Source organism: Phyllobates terribilis, unplaced genomic scaffold, assembly GCF_046119375.1.
Source record: "Phyllobates terribilis strain yellow unplaced genomic scaffold, ASM4611937v1 Scaffold_7__3_contigs__length_470593459, whole genome shotgun sequence".
Classification (NCBI taxonomy): Eukaryota; Metazoa; Chordata; class Amphibia; order Anura; family Dendrobatidae; genus Phyllobates; species Phyllobates terribilis.
The window spans coordinates 127353097-127372357 of record NW_027362767.1 but is presented as its reverse complement, the minus strand read 5'-3'; positions in this window follow the sequence as shown (position 1 = coordinate 127372357).

Here is a 19261-nt window from a genome sequence, read left to right as displayed (position 1 = left end):
CACGGTGCCCCGACGGGCAACTATATACAGCTTCTGCTTCGCTGTACTTAACGACGACGTCCTCCTGCTCTTTCTTTATGGTTTCCTTTAGCTTCAGACCCGTCTGGGTCCTCTTGTTCTTCCCCCTCACACCGCAGCTCTTCCTCCGTCAGGCGATGCACATGGAGGGCGTAGGGTCCTTTGGCACACTTGTGCCGGGTGAAGGTGACCTCGTCCCCGATGTAAAGGTCACGACCTCTGTGTCCCTCCGGTAGGTGGGACTCAACGTCTCTCCTGGTCACGAAGACGTCGCCTAGGGTGCGGTGGTCTCGGATGAAGCCCCACCCATGCTGCATGTTAAACTTGATCACAGTCCCGGTGGTGCGGGGACTATGCGCTGCACGGGGGTCTCTCCTGGCCCGGCTCTTTTGCTCCGCGCTCCTTATTTGAGCTTGCTGTTCCCGGACCCGCCTCTCTCTCCGCTCCCTCTCGAAGACCTCGAGCTGTTGGCGGCAGCACTCAGCACGCTCCGCTGCAGCTGCCCGAGTCTCCTGAGTGAACCCCATGAGGTCTTCTCCGGTGGGGTCCCACTCAAACTGGGTCTCTTCTAGCGGGGGCGAGATCCTCTTTACGGGCTTTGGAGCCGGGATCAGGGGTGCACACATGGCCCCAGCCTTCCTCTGCCGTTCCAGTTCATGATATTCTTGGGGCCAGATGAAAGGCTGCCCATCCGGGCACGTGTGTTGGGTAAACAGGTCCTCTCCCAGATGCGGCACTCTTGGTCTTATGGGCGCGGTGGTGTTAGCGCCCGGGTTGCCCGGGCCTTGCGGCCAGGCCTGGGGTATCTGGAAGGTGAAGGGCACCGTAAGGACGGCGGCACCCTGGGCTACTTGGCCCTGCGACCAGGCCGGGGGCTCCGCGGAGGTAGGGGGCGCTGTTGGTATTGCGGCGCCCGGGGGTACTAGGCCTTGCGACCAGGCTGGTGGTACTTCCTGCTTGGTCACGCTCGGGGTCGAGGCGTGTGACGTCACAGGGGTCGCGGCTCCCGTTTGAGGCCTAGTCTGCGGCGGTGACGTTGCAGCGACGGGCACGGCAGGATAGACTTCGGGCTCTGCGACGGGGAGCTGGGGCAGGTACGCGGTTTCCCGGTTTGGGGTAGAGACGTCCCCTTTACCTGCCTCCTTTCGTTCGGCTCCCTTCTCGGCGCCGTCTCCGGCCTTCAGTCCTCCTGCGCCATCCTCAGAGGCGGTCTGTCTCCTCGTCTCGGGTGGCGTGCTCCGCTGACAGGTCTCGGTCTGCTGGGCCATCTCACGGCTCCACTCCGCCAACGTCTCTCGCTGCACCCGGGCCATCCTCCTTGCGAGGCCCTCCAGAGCGGTCTGTGCACACTCCCGGTTTCGGGGGAGCTGTGCTAGGACCTCCACTAGGCCTAGTGGGGTCGTTGTTTCCAGCAGGCTCCTGACCAACGGGTCGGTGCTGCTCTGCTCTCCTTCTGTTGTCTCCAGCAGGCTCCTGGCCAGCGGGCCGATGCTGCTCTGCTCTCCCTCCTCTGTTTCTAGCAGGCTCCTGGCCAACGGGCCGGTGCTGCTCTGCTTTCTCGCCATCTCCGGGTAAGCTCCTCCGATACTCTTCTCCAGGCTTCTTGCCTCCGGGTGCGCTCTCTCCAGACTGCTCCAAGCGACACCCATCTTTGTTCTCTCCTTTCGTCTCCTCCCACTTCGAGGGCGGTCCCGGGGCCACTTGGTGATTGTCAGCTCCAGGGGCTGTTCTTTCACGCTGACAGACACCTCTAGCATCACAGTCTCTGTTGGTGGGGGCGGTTTCCACTTTTGGCGCCATTTTCGGTCCTGGCCCACGATGGGAGGTGGCCTCTTGCCACCCTCTGGCACGCCCATAATGGCGTCTGCTCTTCCAAGGCGGGAAACCTTTGGAAATGGCGGGAATCGTCTCCCAGTGGCGGGAAACTCTGCAGATGGCGGGAAAACACTGTTAATGGCGGACAACCGGCGGGAAACGACCTGTGATGGAGTCCGATGGCGGGGACCCTCCGGAACCGGCAGGAGACTTCTTTTTGAGGTAAACTTGTTCTTTTCTTCAGGCACGCAGTACCCGGTTGTTGTGGGCACGTAATCCTGCCGACTACGCCAAAGTTGACGCGCCCCCTGGGCCATATTCTTTAGGGGAATACCCGGAGCCGGATCAGATGGGGGTTGTAGTCTTCCGAGTGGCTGTGACCCGGTCCGTGCCCAGGGTGTCAAGCTCAGTTGTATGTGGCAGTCCTACAGATGTTATAAAGTTCTTAATGTCGACTACGCCACCCGTTGTATTGCGGTCACTATGGCCGCCGCTGCAGCAGGGTCCGCTGAGGCTGATGGTGTTGGTGCAGCTTTTGGTAGTATAACCCCCAACGGGTGGGGTATAGCCTCAGGGGGTCAGGTGCAGAGGATGGGGGTTGTGGTGGTGCAGCATAGATGTTAAGTGAAGACAGAGTCGGGTTGTGCAGTTTAGGGTATTTACTCACTGCTGATGTTCCGGTCACTCCAGCTTCAAGTGACCACCCGAGCCGTGCTGCGTCCACCAGGTCCTGGATTCAGCCAACCCCCAAGCAAGTCCGGAGCGTGACCCTGAGCTCTCCTTCTGTCCTTTCCTCTGGCCGTCCCCACTAGTGATCCACCTAGGTCCAGCTCCCTCGGGCCTTCTGTTGGGAGACCCTTGGCCTTGGGTTCCCTGACCCTCCACGTGGTATGCCTTCGGGGTGGATGTGGTGGGTGGCCGTGGCAGACGCTGCCCACGGCCTCCGGTCTCTGGCTAGGGTGTGCTTTTGCCCCCACCAGTTTGGGATCCGGTACCCTATTGCCGACTCTTCACCCGGGGATTGAATTTGGGTTCTCAGAGTCCTTGCTTTTTCCCTCTCTGGGTCTTTCCTTCTCTGCTCCACTCTCTCTCTGCAGGCTCATCTGGACCTCTGCTTCTTGCTCTGACAGACTGACTCCTCTGCAAAGACTGACTGACCCTGATCTTTGATGGTGCCCACCTTATATACTCCCTCTATGTGTGAGCTCAGGTGACCAGCACCCAATGAGCTCCTATCTTTACCCAGGCTGCTCCCCCTATCTGCCCCTACACTACTTGGGATGTACCACCCCCCTCCCACTCCAGCCAGGAACAGACTCGGTCGTACCTGCACATTTCTAAGTGGGAGTACCGTCGGCCTGTTCCTCGGAAATGGGATGTATGTAGTGCATGCAGCCTACCGAGCTCAGGTCCACACTCCATCCTTACCCGGGAGTGGAATATCACACCTCTGGGTTGAGGTGCAATACCCCTGTAGCAGCCGAATCCTCAGGGTGCTACACACGCATGCCTTAAGCAGAGTGCCCGGGATCCGTGCGCCGTGTGTGTACCGCAGACAGCAGGAGACGAGGAAGGAGAAGGAAGTGTGTGATGGGGGCCGCGACGGTGAGTGAGTCGGAGTCCCTGCCTAGAGGAGGGAGGCAGGGTGCAGGGACGCCGGCGCTACATAATCATCATTTCCAAAAAACACCTATATATTATTCTTCTCCGCTTCTCCTTCTTTATACTGTGTCCATTGTTAGGACTCCATGTACAATGTGACAAAGGTGATCTACAGGTAAAGTACAATAAATCCGCTTCTATATAAACGGAATCTGTCAACAAGTTTTTGCTATGTAATCTGAGAGCAGCATAATATAGGGCAAGAGAGCCTGATTCTAATGATGAATCACTTACTGGGCTGCTTAGTGTAGTTTTGATAAAATCTCTGTTTTCTCTGCTGTAGATGTAGCAGAGCTAAGACTTTTGGGCTCTGTATTACTCAGCCCACACCACTGATTGGCAGTTTCCTGTGCACAGTGCGCATTGTCAGTAAACTGATAATGAGTGGTGGGGGCAGGGGTCACACAGATTAGCTGGACTGTAATGCACAGGAGACCTAGTCCTGCAGTGATAATCTCCTGCTGGTAAAGCACTGACTGTTTAAAGCTACAACACACAGCCTAATAAGCGACACATCCCTGGAATCAGGGTCACTTGCCCTATGTTATGCTGCTCTCAGATTAAATAACAAAACCCTGCTGACAGATTCCCTTTAAGGAGAGGCTTGCCCCTCTTAGAACAAAAACTTGAGCAATAATTGGGGGATAACAATTGGTGGGTAATCCAATAAAGTGCTGATGTTTAGATGAAAAAAAAAAAAATAAATACATAAGTAATGCAAAAGTATAAGCATGATATAATAGACATGCACAACAATAGATTATATTAGGACTGGAAGTGGAATACAAGTGTAAGGCCAGTTAAGAAGAATAGTTAAGGCCTGGAAAGACCTAACACATGAAGAGTGAACAGCCTATGATAAAGTAGTAAAATGGTATGGAAAGGTTCACCCACCAACACACACTCGACTTGTGTTTCGCCAATGGCTTTGTCTGGGGTAATTAGTGGTTGTAAGAGTGCAGTAGCCCATTAACGACTGGTGATTGGCAGCAGGTGGCATAACATTGTGGAGAGCCCTTTAAGAAATCTGTCAACTTGTTGTTGTAACGGGTCTGGGAGGCGGAACCTCTGAGCTACTATACAAGGGGGCAGTCCTTGTAAGGGAGCGGGTGGCGACCAGGGAAGACGGGCAGGAGGTCACAGCAGGTGACCGGGACAGTCTCTGAGTGAACGGGCTGGAGGTCACGGCAAGTGACCGGGGCAGTCTCTGGATGAACGGGCTGATGGTCACGGCAAGTGACCGGGGCAGTCTCTGAATGAACGGGCAGATGGTCACGGCAAGTGACCGGGGCAGTCTCTGGATGAACGGGCAGATGGTCACGGCAAGTGACCGGGGCAGTCTCTAGGTAAAGGGTTGGTACGACCTGTGGCGGCTGATGATAGACGTGAGCTCCCAGGTGAGCAGGCGAGAGTCTCTGGATGAACGGGTGGTCACAGCATGTGACGGCGGAGCCTCCAGGAAGACCAACAGACAGGCGGCAGATGAGCGCTCCCAGGTGAGCGGGCAGAAGTCTCTGGACAGGCGGGTGGTCACAGCACGTGACGGCAGAGCCTCCAGGTAGGCTAGCAGACAGGCAGCAGATGAGCGCTCCCAGGTGAGCGAGCAGGAGTCACTGGACAGGCAGGTGGTCACAGCACGTGACAGCGGAGCCTCCAGGTAGACTAGCAGGCAGGTAGCAGGTGTGTGCTCCCAGGTGAGCGGGCAAGCTGGTCCATAGACAGACTGACAGGAGTTGGAAGGCAGACCGTCGGACCTCAGGCAAACAGGCAGGTGGCTGATGTGCGCTCCCAGGTGAGCGGGCAGGCTGGTCCTTAGACAGACTGACAGGAGTAGTAAGGCAGACCGTCGGACCCCAGACTAGCAGGCAGGTAGCAGATAATCAGGCAGGAATCTGGCAGGTAACTGGCAGGTAACTGGCAACGGGACCTGAGGGCTGAAGCAGAGTAGTGAACAGTGCAACAACATTGCTCGGGCACCTCGATTTTGGAGGAGGTGCCTTATATATGGTAAAGTCCTCCGGCCATTGGCCGGGGACTCCTTAGGACGGCGCGCGCGGCCCCTTTAAGAGGGAGGGAGGGCGCGCGCGCGCGCCCTAAGCACAGTGGCCGGGAAGGAGCGCGCGCTGCCAGCAGAGCGGGAGAGGGACGCCGGGCACGGAGCAGAGCGGTGAGGGGAACAGCGTCCCTGCCTAGCAGAGGGCAGGGACGCCGGCACTACAGTACCCCCCCCTTTAGGCCCCCCCTTTTTTAGGCCAGATAGAAATTTAGCTAGGATGAGAGGGGCATGGATGTTCTCCCGGGGCTCCCACGTTCTCTCCTCAGGACCAAACCCCTTCCAATCTACCAGAAAAAAGGTCTTTCCTCTTACCCTTTTGGTGGCAAGAATGTTCTCTACCTCAAACTCGTCCTCAGCAGAAACCGGAGCAGGAGGCGTACCTGTAGACTTGGAAAAAGAGTTAAGCACCACGGGTTTGAGGAGAGATACATGGAAGGAGTTAGGGATCCGTAAGTTGGCCGGGAGTTTCAATTTATAGGCCACCGTGTTGATCTGACTGATGACCTCCAGAGGACCGATGAACCGAGGCCCTAACTTGTAAGAAGGTATCTTGAGTCGAACATATTTAGATGAGAGCCAGACTTTATCTCCTGGACGAAATTGTGGAGGATCCAGGCGTTTTTTGTCAGCGTGTCTTTTCATACGCTCGGATGACAGAAGGAGTGCGGACCGGGTACTCTCCCATATGGAGGAAAATTTGCTAACGAGAGATTCCGCAGCCGGGTTGTCCACAGAGGTGGAGACAGGAAAAGGAATCCGAGGATGCTGACCAAAGACTACAAAAAACGGGGATTTGGAGGAGGATTCGCTCTCGTGATTATTATAAGAGAACTCGGCCCATGGTAGGAGATCCACCCAGTCAGAATGGTGGGCATTAACGAAGTGCCGGAGGTAACTGGTCAGGTTCTGATTGATCCGCTCCACTTGACCATTGGACTGTGGGTGGTAAGCGGAAGAGAAGTCCAGGGTGACGTCTAGTAGTTTACAAGTGGCTCTCCAGAAACGTGAGGTGAACTGTACCCCACGATCCGACACGATGTGGAGGGGCAGGCCATGAAGACGGAAGATGTGGCGGATAAAGTCTTTAGCCAGCTCGGGTGCAGACGGAAGGCCTGGCAGGGGAATAAAGTGAGCCATCTTGGAAAAGCGGTCAGCGACCACCCAAATGACCGTACAACCGGCAGAGACGGGGAGATCAGTTATAAAGTCCATTGCTATATGCTGCCAGGGGGCAGCAGGTACAGGAAGCGGAAGGAGGCGTCCGGCTGGCAGATGTCTCGGGACTTTGTTGCGGGCGCAGGACACACAGGCAGAAACAAAGTCTATTATGTCCTTGTGCAGGGTAGGCCACCAATAGTGCCGGGCAATAAGCTGGAGGGTCTTTTTCTGACCGACGTGGCCAGCTAGTTTAGACGAATGGCCCCAGTGTAGGATCTTCTCCCGATCAGGTACTGAAACAAACGTCTTACCGGGAGAGAGACGATTTAGACTCACGGGAGCCACCTGCATTACTCTGGCGGGATCGATGATATGTTTAGGTTCTTCCTCGAGATCGGACACCAGAAAGGATCGGGACAAGGCGTCTGCTTTGACGTTTTTGTCAGCCGGGCGAAAATGAAGAACAAAATCAAAGCGAGCAAAAAACAAGGACCACCGGGCTTGGCGCGGGTTAAGTCTCTGGGCATGCTGGAGGTAAGCCAAGTTCTTGTGGTCAGTGTAAATTATTACCGGATGAAGAGCCCCCTCGAGTAGGTAACGCCACTCCTCCAACGCCAGCTTGATGGCCAATAACTCTCGGTCTCCTATGGAATAGTTGCGCTCAGAAGAGGAGAAGAGTTTGGAGAAGAAGCCACAAGTTACCATTCTCCCGGAAGATGATTTTTGAGTAAGTACCGCTCCGGCTCCAGAGGAGGAGGCGTCAACTTCCAGGAAGAACTGCTTGTTGCCGTCCGGGCGATGCAGCACCGGGGCGGAAGAGATGGCCTGTTTTAGGGAAAGAAAGGCCTCCTCTGCTTCGGGCGGCCACTCTTTGGGATTAGTTCCCTTACGGGTGAGCGCGGAAATTGGGGCAGTCCGGGAAGAGAAGTGCGGGATGAAGAGGCGGTAATAGTTGGCGAAGCCCAGGAACCGTTGAATAGCCTTCAACCCCTCTGGTCGGGGCCATTTCTCGATGGCAGACAGTTTCTCAGGATCCATTTGTAGGCCAGTCTGAGAGATAATGTAGCCCAGAAACGGAAGCGAGGTCTGCTCAAAGAGGCACTTCTCATATTTAGCGTAGAGATGGTTCTGCCTGAGCCTGAGCAGGACCTGACGAACATCCCTCCGGTGAGTCTGGAGATCCGGAGAGAAGACCAAGATGTCGTCCAGGTACACCACTACGCAGGAGTAGAGAAGGTCCCGGAAGATGTCATTGACCAACTCTTGAAAGACGGCAGGAGCGTTACAGAGGCCAAAGGGCATTACCAGATATTCATAGTGGCCGTCCCGGGTGTTGAATGCCGTCTTCCATTCATCCCCCTGACGGATACGAACCAGGTTGTACGCCCCACGGAGGTCCAGTTTGGTGAAGATTCTAGCCCCCCTCAGACGATCAAATAACTCCGGAATGAGCGGAAGGGGGTACTTATTCTTCACCGTGATCTGGTTAAGGCCTCTATAGTCTATACAGGGACGGAGAGAGCCGTCCTTCTTTTTGACGAAAAAGAAGCCTGCTCCCGCCGGGGAGGTAGATTTCCGGATGAATCCCCTGGCCAGATTCTCCTCAATATATTCGGACATCGACCGGGTCTCAGCAGCGGATAATGGATAAATACGCCCACGGGGAGGAGAAGTACCAGGTAACAGGTCGATAGGGCAGTCGTATGGTCTATGAGGGGGTAGTGTCTCTGCCTCCTTTTTATTAAAGACATCAGCATAAGACCAATAAGGAATCGGAAGTCCAGGTAGATTAGCTGGGGTAGGAGAAGGACGGACGGGATGAACGGGAACCAGACAGGTCTTATGGCAGCCCTGTCCCCAGCGAAGGACTTCTCCGGTCTGCCAGTCAAGAACGGGTGCATGTTTCTGGAGCCAAGGTAGGCCTAGCAAGAGGGCGTGAGAGAGTCCAGGCAGAACATGGAAGGAGATACTTTCAGAATGCAGCATTCCCACCTGCAGAGTAATGGATTCGGTGATGAGTTGGATGGGGCGTGGTAAGAGCCCCCCATCCACGGCAGCAACAGACAAGGGTACAGCCAGAGGTTTGGTGGGGATGCGGTATTTCTCTACCAGGGACTGTGAAATAAGATTCCCGGCTGCTCCAGAGTCCAGTTGGGCTAGTTCGAAATAACGGTTCTACCCGTAGACGATTGAAACTGACAACAGCAGGGATGGAGAGGATTTATTCTTGTCTAGGTGGACCTCTCTGAGCGAACCTAGACACAGGCGTTTCCCGACCTCTCCGGGCAGGCACGGATCCGGTGCTCCTTACTGCCACAGTAGAAGCAGGTCCCCTCGGCACGGCGTAAGTCCTGACGGGTCTTGACCATCTTGGTCTGGTCGACCTGCATAGGCTCAGGAGGGTGTACCTGGTTAGAGACAGAAGGAGTGACGGGTTTCTGAAAAGTAGGAGCTAGACGTGGTAACCTCCTCTCACGGGTGACCTCTCTGGCACGCTCCTGGAACCGTAGGTCAATCCGGGTGGCAAGAGTTATTAAGTCATCGAGAGTGGTAGGAATGTCCCGACCGGCAAGTTCATCTTTAATACGGCCGGACAGACCCTCCCAAAAGACGGAAACCAGAGCGTCGTTATCCCAGGCCAGCTCCGAGGCAAGGGTACGGAACCGTATGGCATATTGGCCCACGGTGAGACTTTCCTGACGGAGGCGTAGCAACGATGATGCGGATGAGGTCTTCCGTCCGGGTTCGTCGAAGACTTTCCGGAAAGCCGTGAGAAAAGCAGGCAAGTTGGACACCAGGGGGTCTCCTCTCTCCCATAGAGGATTTAGCCAGGCCAGGGCCTCCCCGGTGAGATGGGACATGATGAATGCAATTTTGGCTCGGTCGGAGTTAAACTGGTGGGACAATAGTTCAAAGTGCAGGGTGCACTGATTTATGAAGCCCCGAGCCTGGGCTGAGTCGCCTCCGAAGCGAGGAGGTGCAGAAAGCCGAGGTCCGGGGTAGGATATCATGGTGTTAGTGGACAGCGGAGCTGCCGGATTGCGAGAAATGGCACTGGCGGAGGTTGTTGGTGGAGCAGTCAGAGTGTCCAGGCGAGTATTGACATTCCGCAGGTGACCCAGGATGGACTCCTGTTGGGACCTTTGACGGGACAGTTCATGACACAGGTCCGAGAGCGAGGGAGCTTGGGTGCCACCGGCTTCCATGGCCCGAGCAAACTGTAACGGGTCTGGGAGGCGGAACCTCTGAGCTACTATACAAGGGGGCAGTCCTTGTAAGGGAGCGGGTGGCGACCAGGGAAGACGGGCAGGAGGTCACAGCAGGTGACCGGGACAGTCTCTGAGTGAACGGGCTGGAGGTCACGGCAAGTGACCGGGGCAGTCTCTGGATGAACGGGCTGATGGTCACGGCAAGTGACCGGGGCAGTCTCTGAATGAACGGGAGGATGGTCACGGCAAGTGACAGGGGCAGTCTCTGGATGAACGGGCAGATGGTCACAGCACGTGACGGCGGAGCCTCCAGGTAGACTAGCAGGCAGGTAGCAGGTGTGTGCTCCCAGGTGAGCGGGCAAGCTGGTCCATAGACAGACTGACAGGAGTTGGAAGGCAGACCGTCGGACCTCAGGCAAGCAGGCAGGTGGCTGATGTGCGCTCCCAGGTGAGCGGGCAGGCTGGTCCTTAGACAGACTGACAGGAGTAGTAAGGCAGACCGTCGGACCCCAGACTAGCAGGCAGGTAGCAGATAATCAGGCAGGAATCTGGCAGGTAACTGGCAGGTAACTGGCAACGGGACCTGAGGGCTGAAGCAGAGTAGTGAACAGTGCAACAACATTGCTCGGGCACCTCGATTTTGGAGGAGGTGCCTTATATATGGTAAAGTCCTCCGGCCATTGGCCGGGGACTCCTTAGGACGGCGCGCGCGGCCCCTTTAAGAGGGAGGGAGGGCGCGCGCGCGCGCCCTAAGCACAGTGGCCGGGAAGGAGCGCGCGCTGCCAGCAGAGCGGGAGAGGGACGCCGGGCACGGAGCAGAGCGGTGAGGGGAACAGCGTCCCTGCCTAGCAGAGGGCAGGGACGCCGGCACTACAGTTGTCCTTCCCTCTCAGGTTTATGGCAAGTGAAGGATTGGAGATTTTTCTGTGCTAGATTAAAAAAAAATTGTAAATGAAGAATGGAACCTTTGAATGAAAACAACAAGTCTTATAAATTGTATTTATTTATGTATTAGAACATGATAGTATACTGTATGTCATCCAAGTTGACTGAGGACATAATAATATTTTTGTCCAAAGAACGATTGATTAAGGCGGTATAAGAGTCACAAGTGACTTAAATTGAAGTCAGAGGGGGGCAGGGTTGACACCAAAAATCCAAGAGTAGTAGATCAAATTTCCTGAGGTTGTATTTGTGGATTCAGTGCTATCTAAAATTGGTAGTCTAAATGAAATTCTAGGGTTGTTGAGAATTGGAGTAGTAAAAGAATGTCACTGTGCTGAGGAGGGGAAGGTCACGGAAATACACCTATTGGTTCAAAGGAATGAAAGCCATCAAGAATGTAAAATATCCGGGTCTGCTCCCCTAAGGCAGGCAACTGACTTGATTTACAGATGAGACCTACAGGTTTCCCTGCTTCATTACAGCACAAGAAACCTTGCGAATACCAATGTAGCGCCCCGAGGGCTCGGCTGCTACAGGGGTATTGCACCTCTGCCAGAGGTGTGGTATTCCACTCCCGGGTATGGATGGTGTGTGGACCGGGACTCAGTTAGCTGCATACAGCACACTCACCCCATTTCCGGGGGACAGCTCAGCGGTGCTCCCATTAGTACAGTAATGCAGGCATGACAGAACATGTCCCTGGCTGGAGTGGGGAGGGGGGAGGAAAACCCAGTGATGTAGGAGCAGGAGGGGATGGTTTCTGGGCATAGGCAGGAGCCCATTGGTTGCAAGTCACCTGGGCTCATACACAGAGAGGGAGGTATAAGAGGTGGGCACCATCTTAGGACAGGAGAGAGAGTTCAGTTGTGCAGAGAAGGAGTGCAGTCTGTGAGGAGAGGCTCTGCAGGAGCTCTGCTCCAGGGCCAGGCCTAGAGTAGAGGCCGGGACCCGAGAGAAGAGAGGAGAACAGAAAGGAAAGTAAGAAGGAACTGAACACCAAGAGAGGCCCAGAGACACGAAGGCAGAAGGAACCCTAAGGACCCAGGAGATTACGGGTGACGGGTTGGCAGAACAGGGTACCGGATCCCAAGTTAGTGGAGGTGACTAATCCTTAACCAAGAACCGGTGGTCGTGATCACTTACTGGTGCGACCCCTCACTACACCAACTAGAAAGGCACACCACATAGGATCAGGGAAGTGGGCATCCAGTCCTCCCAGGAGAAGACCCGAGGCAGCTGGACAGAAGTAGTGTCACTGGTGGGGCACAGCTGACGAAAGGATAGAAGGGAGTCCTGTGCCACACTCCGGAATTGCCTGGGGGTTGGTCGAGCCCCCTGCCTGGTGGACGCAGCACGGCTCAGGCGGTCCTACCTGTGCACAAGTGACCTGGATGAGAACTGTGAGTAAAGAACCTGAACTGCAACACCTTGTCTCTCTGCTTTCTCAACACGTCAGCACTACTAGTACTGGGACGCCCCGCACCACAACCACCATCATCACTCTACACTGCCCTGAAGCTATACTCCTCCCGTGGGGAGTTGTACTACACTCTGCTGCACCCACAACACCAGCCTCAGCGGTCTGCCCTGCAGCGGCGGCTCATCCTGATCGCAATCCACGGGTGGCGTAGTCGGACATTTAATCATAAAAACCACATAAATAGACTGCCACTGGTTTGACCACCCTGAGCCACGGGACCGGGTTGCCGCCACGATGACTACAACCCCCAGCATCCACGAAAAGGCCCGGTTCCGGGTTCCCCACGTGGCCCAGGGGACGCGTCACAAGTAAATAAACAAATCCCCTTTTAGCCAAAAAAAACCTTTCTATACATTCAAGTGATCTCCCTCTGCACCCAGGAGCAGCACCTTTGTACTCTTACCACTACACCCCACCCCATAAAGCTTAGTTTTCACTGTACAACTTTGAGAGAATTTTATTAATGACTTTAGAACAGTTCAAGAAGATGTGCCAAATTTATTCCCAATCTAAAAAGGGTGTATTTCTGTGTTTTTTTTTTCCACTATTGGCGCTTTCTGTTCCATTGTTTTTTCATACTTGCATTTACTTTTTCCAATAAAAAAAACACATTTAAATCATGTTGTGATAGGAAAGAATGTTATGCAGACCCCCAAAATGCATCAGAAGGATTAAAGGGAATCTATCAGTAGGATCGTCCCTCCTAAGCCATCTATATGGGCTTGTGTGGCACCCCAGGGGTCTGGTTTCCACAGTAATGTAATGTTATGTCTGAGAGCAGGTGGGAGGTCCTTTGGTCAGGGATCCTGTGCATGCCACACCTCCTGCCCAGTCTTGGGAGGGGAAGAACTTCCCCTATATAAACCTGGGGCTGAGGCAGGGTTAGGAGTTTCAGAAAGGAGAAGACAGGGAGCAGAGCTGCTCTATGGGCTCTGCTCCACAGGCAGGCCCTGTCCTGGGGCCTGAGCCTGGAGTAGAGAAGAAGTAGAGAAGAGAGCAGCTATGGGAAGAAACAGCAGGAGCTCTGTGGGGAGCAGTGTTACAAGGAGTCAGGGGCTGACAGCTGCAGAGCTCGCCCTGACTGAGAAGATTTCTTACCGGACCCGGAGTCCGAGGCTGTGGGGACTAACTCCTACCCAGCAGCAGAATCCGTCAGGCAGGGGATTTCAGGTCCTCTGGCCAAGAAGCCCGAAGGCACGGTCACACGCATGGGACCAGCACCGCTGTCGTGGAGCGGAAGCTATTAGAAGGCCCCGAGTCACCGGCCATACGGGTGAGCACCACACGGTACACTCAGGGACGTGGGCTACTTATACCCGCCTCAAGCAAGGTAGCCAGAAGAGTACAGATAGTTTGGGAGGCCTACAACTCCGCCTGGCCAGGGGAGATCCCATCTGCTCAAGGACTGACCAGGCCCCAATCACTAGCCAGTACTCCGGGAGGGTCTATCTTTGTTACCAGTAAAGACCCTGAACTGCACCGTACCGTCTCCGAGTGGTTCCTGCTACCCCCATCTTCCACGTCGGCTGCCCTGAGGCCATACCCCTCCCGTTGGGGGTTATACTATCACGCTGCACAATTCTGCACCGGCCTCAGCGGTCTGCCCTGCAGCGGCGGCTCCATAGCTGCAAATCAACGGGTGGCGTAGTCGACACTCAAATAACATCTATCAAGACTGCCACACACTGAGTCTGACTCCCTGGGCACGGACCGGGTCCCCGCCACTCGGAGACTACAACCCTCATCTGATCCGGTTCCGGGTAAGCCCCCGTGCGCGAGACGCTGCGCGACACAGCAGGCCCAGGGGCGCGTCAACTTTGGCGTAGTCGGCAGGATTTCGTGCCCGCAACCGCCGGGTACTGCGTGCCTGAAAAAGACTGTTCAAACTTACCAGTGGTGAAGATTCCCGCCATCTGTGAAGATTCCCGCCATCCGTGGAGTTTTCCCGCCATCCGGCGCCATCTTCTGCCTTCTTCCCGCCATCCGAGGAGTTTTCCCGCCATCCGGCGCCATCTTGGAGACGCCGCGCGGGAAGAAGAGGGGCGTAGACTCCGAAAGCGCGCGAGATCTGAAGCTCCGCCCCACGCACTGACGCTGCTCAAGGTCCTGGAAGGGAGGAAGAGCGACGCTGACGTCATCGGAGCGCGACGCCAGGTCCTCTACCCCGACGATTGACTGCGGAGCCGCGGCCTACGGAAGAGGATCTCCGGAAGGTAGGCCACGGTCCACTAGGGGGGAGGAGGACACCAGGAACGGACAGCAAGATGGCGGACCGGCAGCAGACTAAGCTGCCCAGCATCGGCAGTGCCCCAGTCGTCGCCGGCCCCGACCAGCGCCGGGAGAAGACGCGTGACGCAGGAGCGGTCGCGGGAGCAGGTAAGAGGAGTCTCCCTGTCCCGGACGCTGCCAGCGTCAGCCTGCTCCCGGGCCCCCTGGTGGAGCCGCCGATTCCGGGCGCTGCAGACACCGACCTGCTCCAGCCCCCGCAACAAGCCCTGCGGCCAAGCCCTCCAGCCCTGGGCACTACCACCACCAGCCCGCGCCCAGGCCCAAAGTTGCACCCTCTGACCCCGGGCGTCATCAACGGCGACCCTCTCCACGCCTGGTCGCAAGGCCTGAACTCCCCAGGTGCAAAAGGACTGTATGCCCTCCACGTTCACCGGCTAACCGAGGAGGAGCTGCAGTATTACCAATACGAGGAAAGCCAAGAGGACCCGGACGGGTCTGAAGACTACCATCAGGAGGAGACAAAGAGAGGACACCGCTACTGAAGGGAAGTAGCATAAATAAAGAGCTGTACATAGTTACCCGTCAGGGTATGAGAACTTGCTGAAACTGTTAAATGATTGAAGTGTGGTCCCCGTTGGGACAAGTGTGAACTGTTATCCGTGTGTCCCTATCCCTTACCAGGCTGAGGACTGTGAGCAGCCATTCCCTATCCCTTACCAGGCTGAGGACTGTGAACAGCCATCCCTTTTTCCCCACTGGCCGAGGACTGAGAGCGGCCACCCTGTACATAGTTGGAGCGTAACCCAGGATGGACTAAAGACTGTTAAGGACTCGGGGAAGGACAAACCCCTATCTGGTTACGTCTCCCTGTTCTGGTGAAATGGACACCGTCACCCTGTTTTGGTGAAATGGACACCGTCTCTCTGTTTTGGTGAAATGGACACCTTGCTTCCCTCAAAGACTGCACCCGGTTGCGGACACGCCGTGACCACCTTTATGTGTTTCTTTATTGTATTGTTATTGTTATATCTTGTTATGTTTTTCTAAAATATGTTTAGTCCCGGAGTACTAAATTTTACTAGGGGGGAATGTGGCACCCCAGGGGTCTGGTTTCCACAGTAATGTAATGTTATGTCTGAGAGCAGGTGGGAGGTCCTTTGGTCAGGGATCCTGTGCATGCCACACCTCCTGCCCAGTCTTGGGAGGGGAAGAACTTCCCCTATATAAACCTGGGGCTGAGGCAGGGTTAGGAGTTTCAGAAAGGAGAAGACAGGGAGCAGAGCTGCTCTATGGGCTCTGCTCCACAGGCAGGCCCTGTCCTGGGGCCTGAGCCTGGAGTAGAGAAGAAGTAGAGAAGAGAGCAGCTATGGGAAGAAACAGCAGGAGCTCTGTGGGGAGCAGTGTTACAAGGAGTCAGGGGCTGGCAGCTGCAGAGCTCGCCCTGACTGAGAAGATTTCTTACCGGACCCGGAGTCCGAGGCTGTGGGGACTAACTCCTACCCAGCAGCAGAATCCGTCAGGCAGGGGATTTCAGGTCCTCTGGCCAAGAAGCCCGAAGGCACGGTCACACGCATGGGACCAGCACCGCTGTCGTGGAGCGGAAGCTATTAGAAGGCCCCGAGTCACCGGCCATACGGGTGAGCACCACACGGTACACTCAGGGACGTGGGCTACTTATACCCGCCTCAAGCAAGGTAGCCAGAAGAGTACAGATAGTTTGGGAGGCCTACAACTCCGCCTGGCCAGGGGAGATCCCATCTGCTCAAGGACTGACCAGGCCCCAATCACTAGCCAGTACTCCGGGAGGGTCTATCTTTGTTACCAGTAAAGACCCTGAACTGCACCGTACCGTCTCCGAGTGGTTCCTGCTACCCCCATCTTCCACGTCGGCTGCCCTGAGGCCATACCCCTCCCGTTGGGGGTTATACTATCACGCTGCACAATTCTACACCGGCCTCAGCGGTCTGCCCTGCAGCGGCGGCTCCATAGCTGCAAATCAACGGGTGGCGTAGTCGACACTCAAATAACATCTATCAAGACTGCCACACACTGAGTCTGACTCCCTGGGCACGGACCGGGTCCCCGCCACTCGGAGACTACAACCCTCATCTGATCCGGTTCCGGGTAAGCCCCCGTGCGCGAGACGCTGCGCGACACAGCAGGCCCAGGGGCGCGTCACTTGCAGGTCATAGGAAGCTGAATAAAATGATACCTTGATATCTGCGATCCGATATCTTATTACAGAGAAGTCCATGTTTTTATTAATATGCTAATGAGCTGTTAAGATCTATGGGCCGGACATAGATCTCCCTGAGACTCCTCCTCCAGAGATTATTATAAATTAAAAAGGGTATTACCAGTGTGATATGTAATGACTGACAGTCTGCTCTTCTGATCTACATGTCTCACACTGTTAATGCCCCCTTTCATTTAAAATAACCTCTGGAGGCAGATTTTTGGGGAGATCTATGTCCGGCCCATAGATCTTAACCGCTCAGTTACATATTATTGCAAATGTGAATTACTCAGGAATAAGACATTGGATCATAGATAACAAGGTATCATTTTGCTCAACTTCCTATGACCTACATGCCCAGATGGACATCTTAGGAGGGTTCAAACTACAAAAAGATTCCCTTTAAGAACTCCATAAACAGAACTGATGCTATTTGTAGTCCTCGTGGCTGACAGTTATTTAGTGTTTGGACATCATTGAAGTGGATCTGTCAAGCGCAGCGCAGACTGTTTTTTATTGTAAATATTACAGGTATTAACATTACTCAATGAGCAGTACAAAGTATGCAGAGGAGACTTTCATATGTAGTCAGGGTTGGACTGGCCCACCAGAGATCCGGAGAATCCTCCGGTGGGCCCTGGCTTCTCCTTCAGGAGAGTTCATAGTGCAAACTTTGCAGCTGCTTTGGGTCTCTTGAGTGGGGGAAAAAGGTGGGCCCTCAGAATCAAATCCTCTGGTGGGTCCAATGTTCTTCAGTCTGACACTGAATGTGGTCCTCCTTCCATTACTTCTGTGTTGTTTGGGTAAGATCCAGTGTAGTATCTGCTCCTATCACTGGTATGACAGCTCATTAACAAAGATCAATACAGAAGTACATGGAGAAGGGGGTTGGGAGTTGACAGCTGCTGCACAGAGGCCATTAGGTCAGAGTGTTTCAGAGTTACCAAGTTCCAACCAGTTCGTACCACTGGAAAGACACTACAGGTTGGACACACTTGTAGATTTTTGAGCTGATAAGACATTTCCTCTGAACATCACAGATGTTGCAGTTGAAAAAGAGCAGTCCTTAAACCAAGGTCAGGGATCTTGATCTCCGCAGTCGACCACATCTTGCCGTCGTCAACGTCTTGCTACCTGCAACAAATAGGCAGATATGGACGAAAATAATGTGTGACAAATCACACAGTGACCCTAACTGCATCATTACCGTCAATGGCCCCATCAGCGCATATGCCCGAATTCTTTTTTCCATGGCTTCAGACATAAGCTCTGACAGAGCTACTGCCATAAGGGTAAAACGCGATGTGAAAATAGCCTAACTCTTGCAGAATTCATTCTGGTACTGAAGAGTAGGGATTTTTTTATTTTTTGAGGATTTAGCAGGCCTGCTAAAAAAAGCCTGAAAAATTGCCTAAAAAATGTTTGAAAGAGTCTCCAAACTATGTACTTTCTGATCAAAAAGCTACAAAAGAACTCTTCCACAACACTTCAAAACCTCTTCAGGAAAGGAAAACATCCTCCAAAAACTCCCCAAAGAAGAAATGTTTCCTGAAGTGTTTTCAAAAATCCGTCAGCACATAGCCCAATGTTCTTACAGACCGATTCATCTAAACCAACGTTGTCCATGCCGGTCTTTATGACTGGGTGTACTCGAGTCAGATGCTCCAGATTCATGTAGAGGCTTGCAGCTCCTTAAGAACCAGGAGCGCGGGACAAGTGTCATGAGCCACAGTATGCGCCTCACCACAAATCCTACTCCAGGTGACAATTACAGATGAGGACTGTTTCACGTCTGACAGACGCCTCTTCTGGCCTCCTTGAGCGGAGCTCTGTTTGTCAGTGCCATGGAATGGAGCAGAAGGGGTGGATGCATGACCAGTTGATCCATTCAACGTCTCCTAGCAGTAGTCTTGTAGCTGGTGGGAAAACAGGGTTGAAAGATGGATACTTGTCAAATTATTGACTATCCACTGGATACCTGGAATTGATCCATAGAATAAGAGACTAGTGTCCCCGTTGTTCCCTCGCCATATTACCAGGAGTAGTTAAGCTGGTTGTACACCAGAAATGAGGAAATAAATTTGTAGGACTCTGGTCCAGCAGCCAGATCAGTAACCCTTGGCCGCGGGACGGGAGCCCTGAAAACTGTCTCCTGCCTACTGGCATCCGTGGCTCTTCTTTTGATTAGTTAGTCTGGCATGAAGCCGCATGGGCATCACACCGCAATGATGACAGCGCACTATCCTGGCTAACCAGATAGGAGGCGGTTCACAGGGCTCTTGTCCAATGGCTATGGAGTGTTGACTTGGCCGCTGAACCAGGTTCCTGCAAATCAATTTGCTCATCTCTATTGCCCTGCCACTCCATACAAATTATATTTCATTGTCAAAGATAGCAGATGGCAGTACTGCGTTTAGCTATCTTATCTCCGGAGCCATAGAGATAGAATGGAG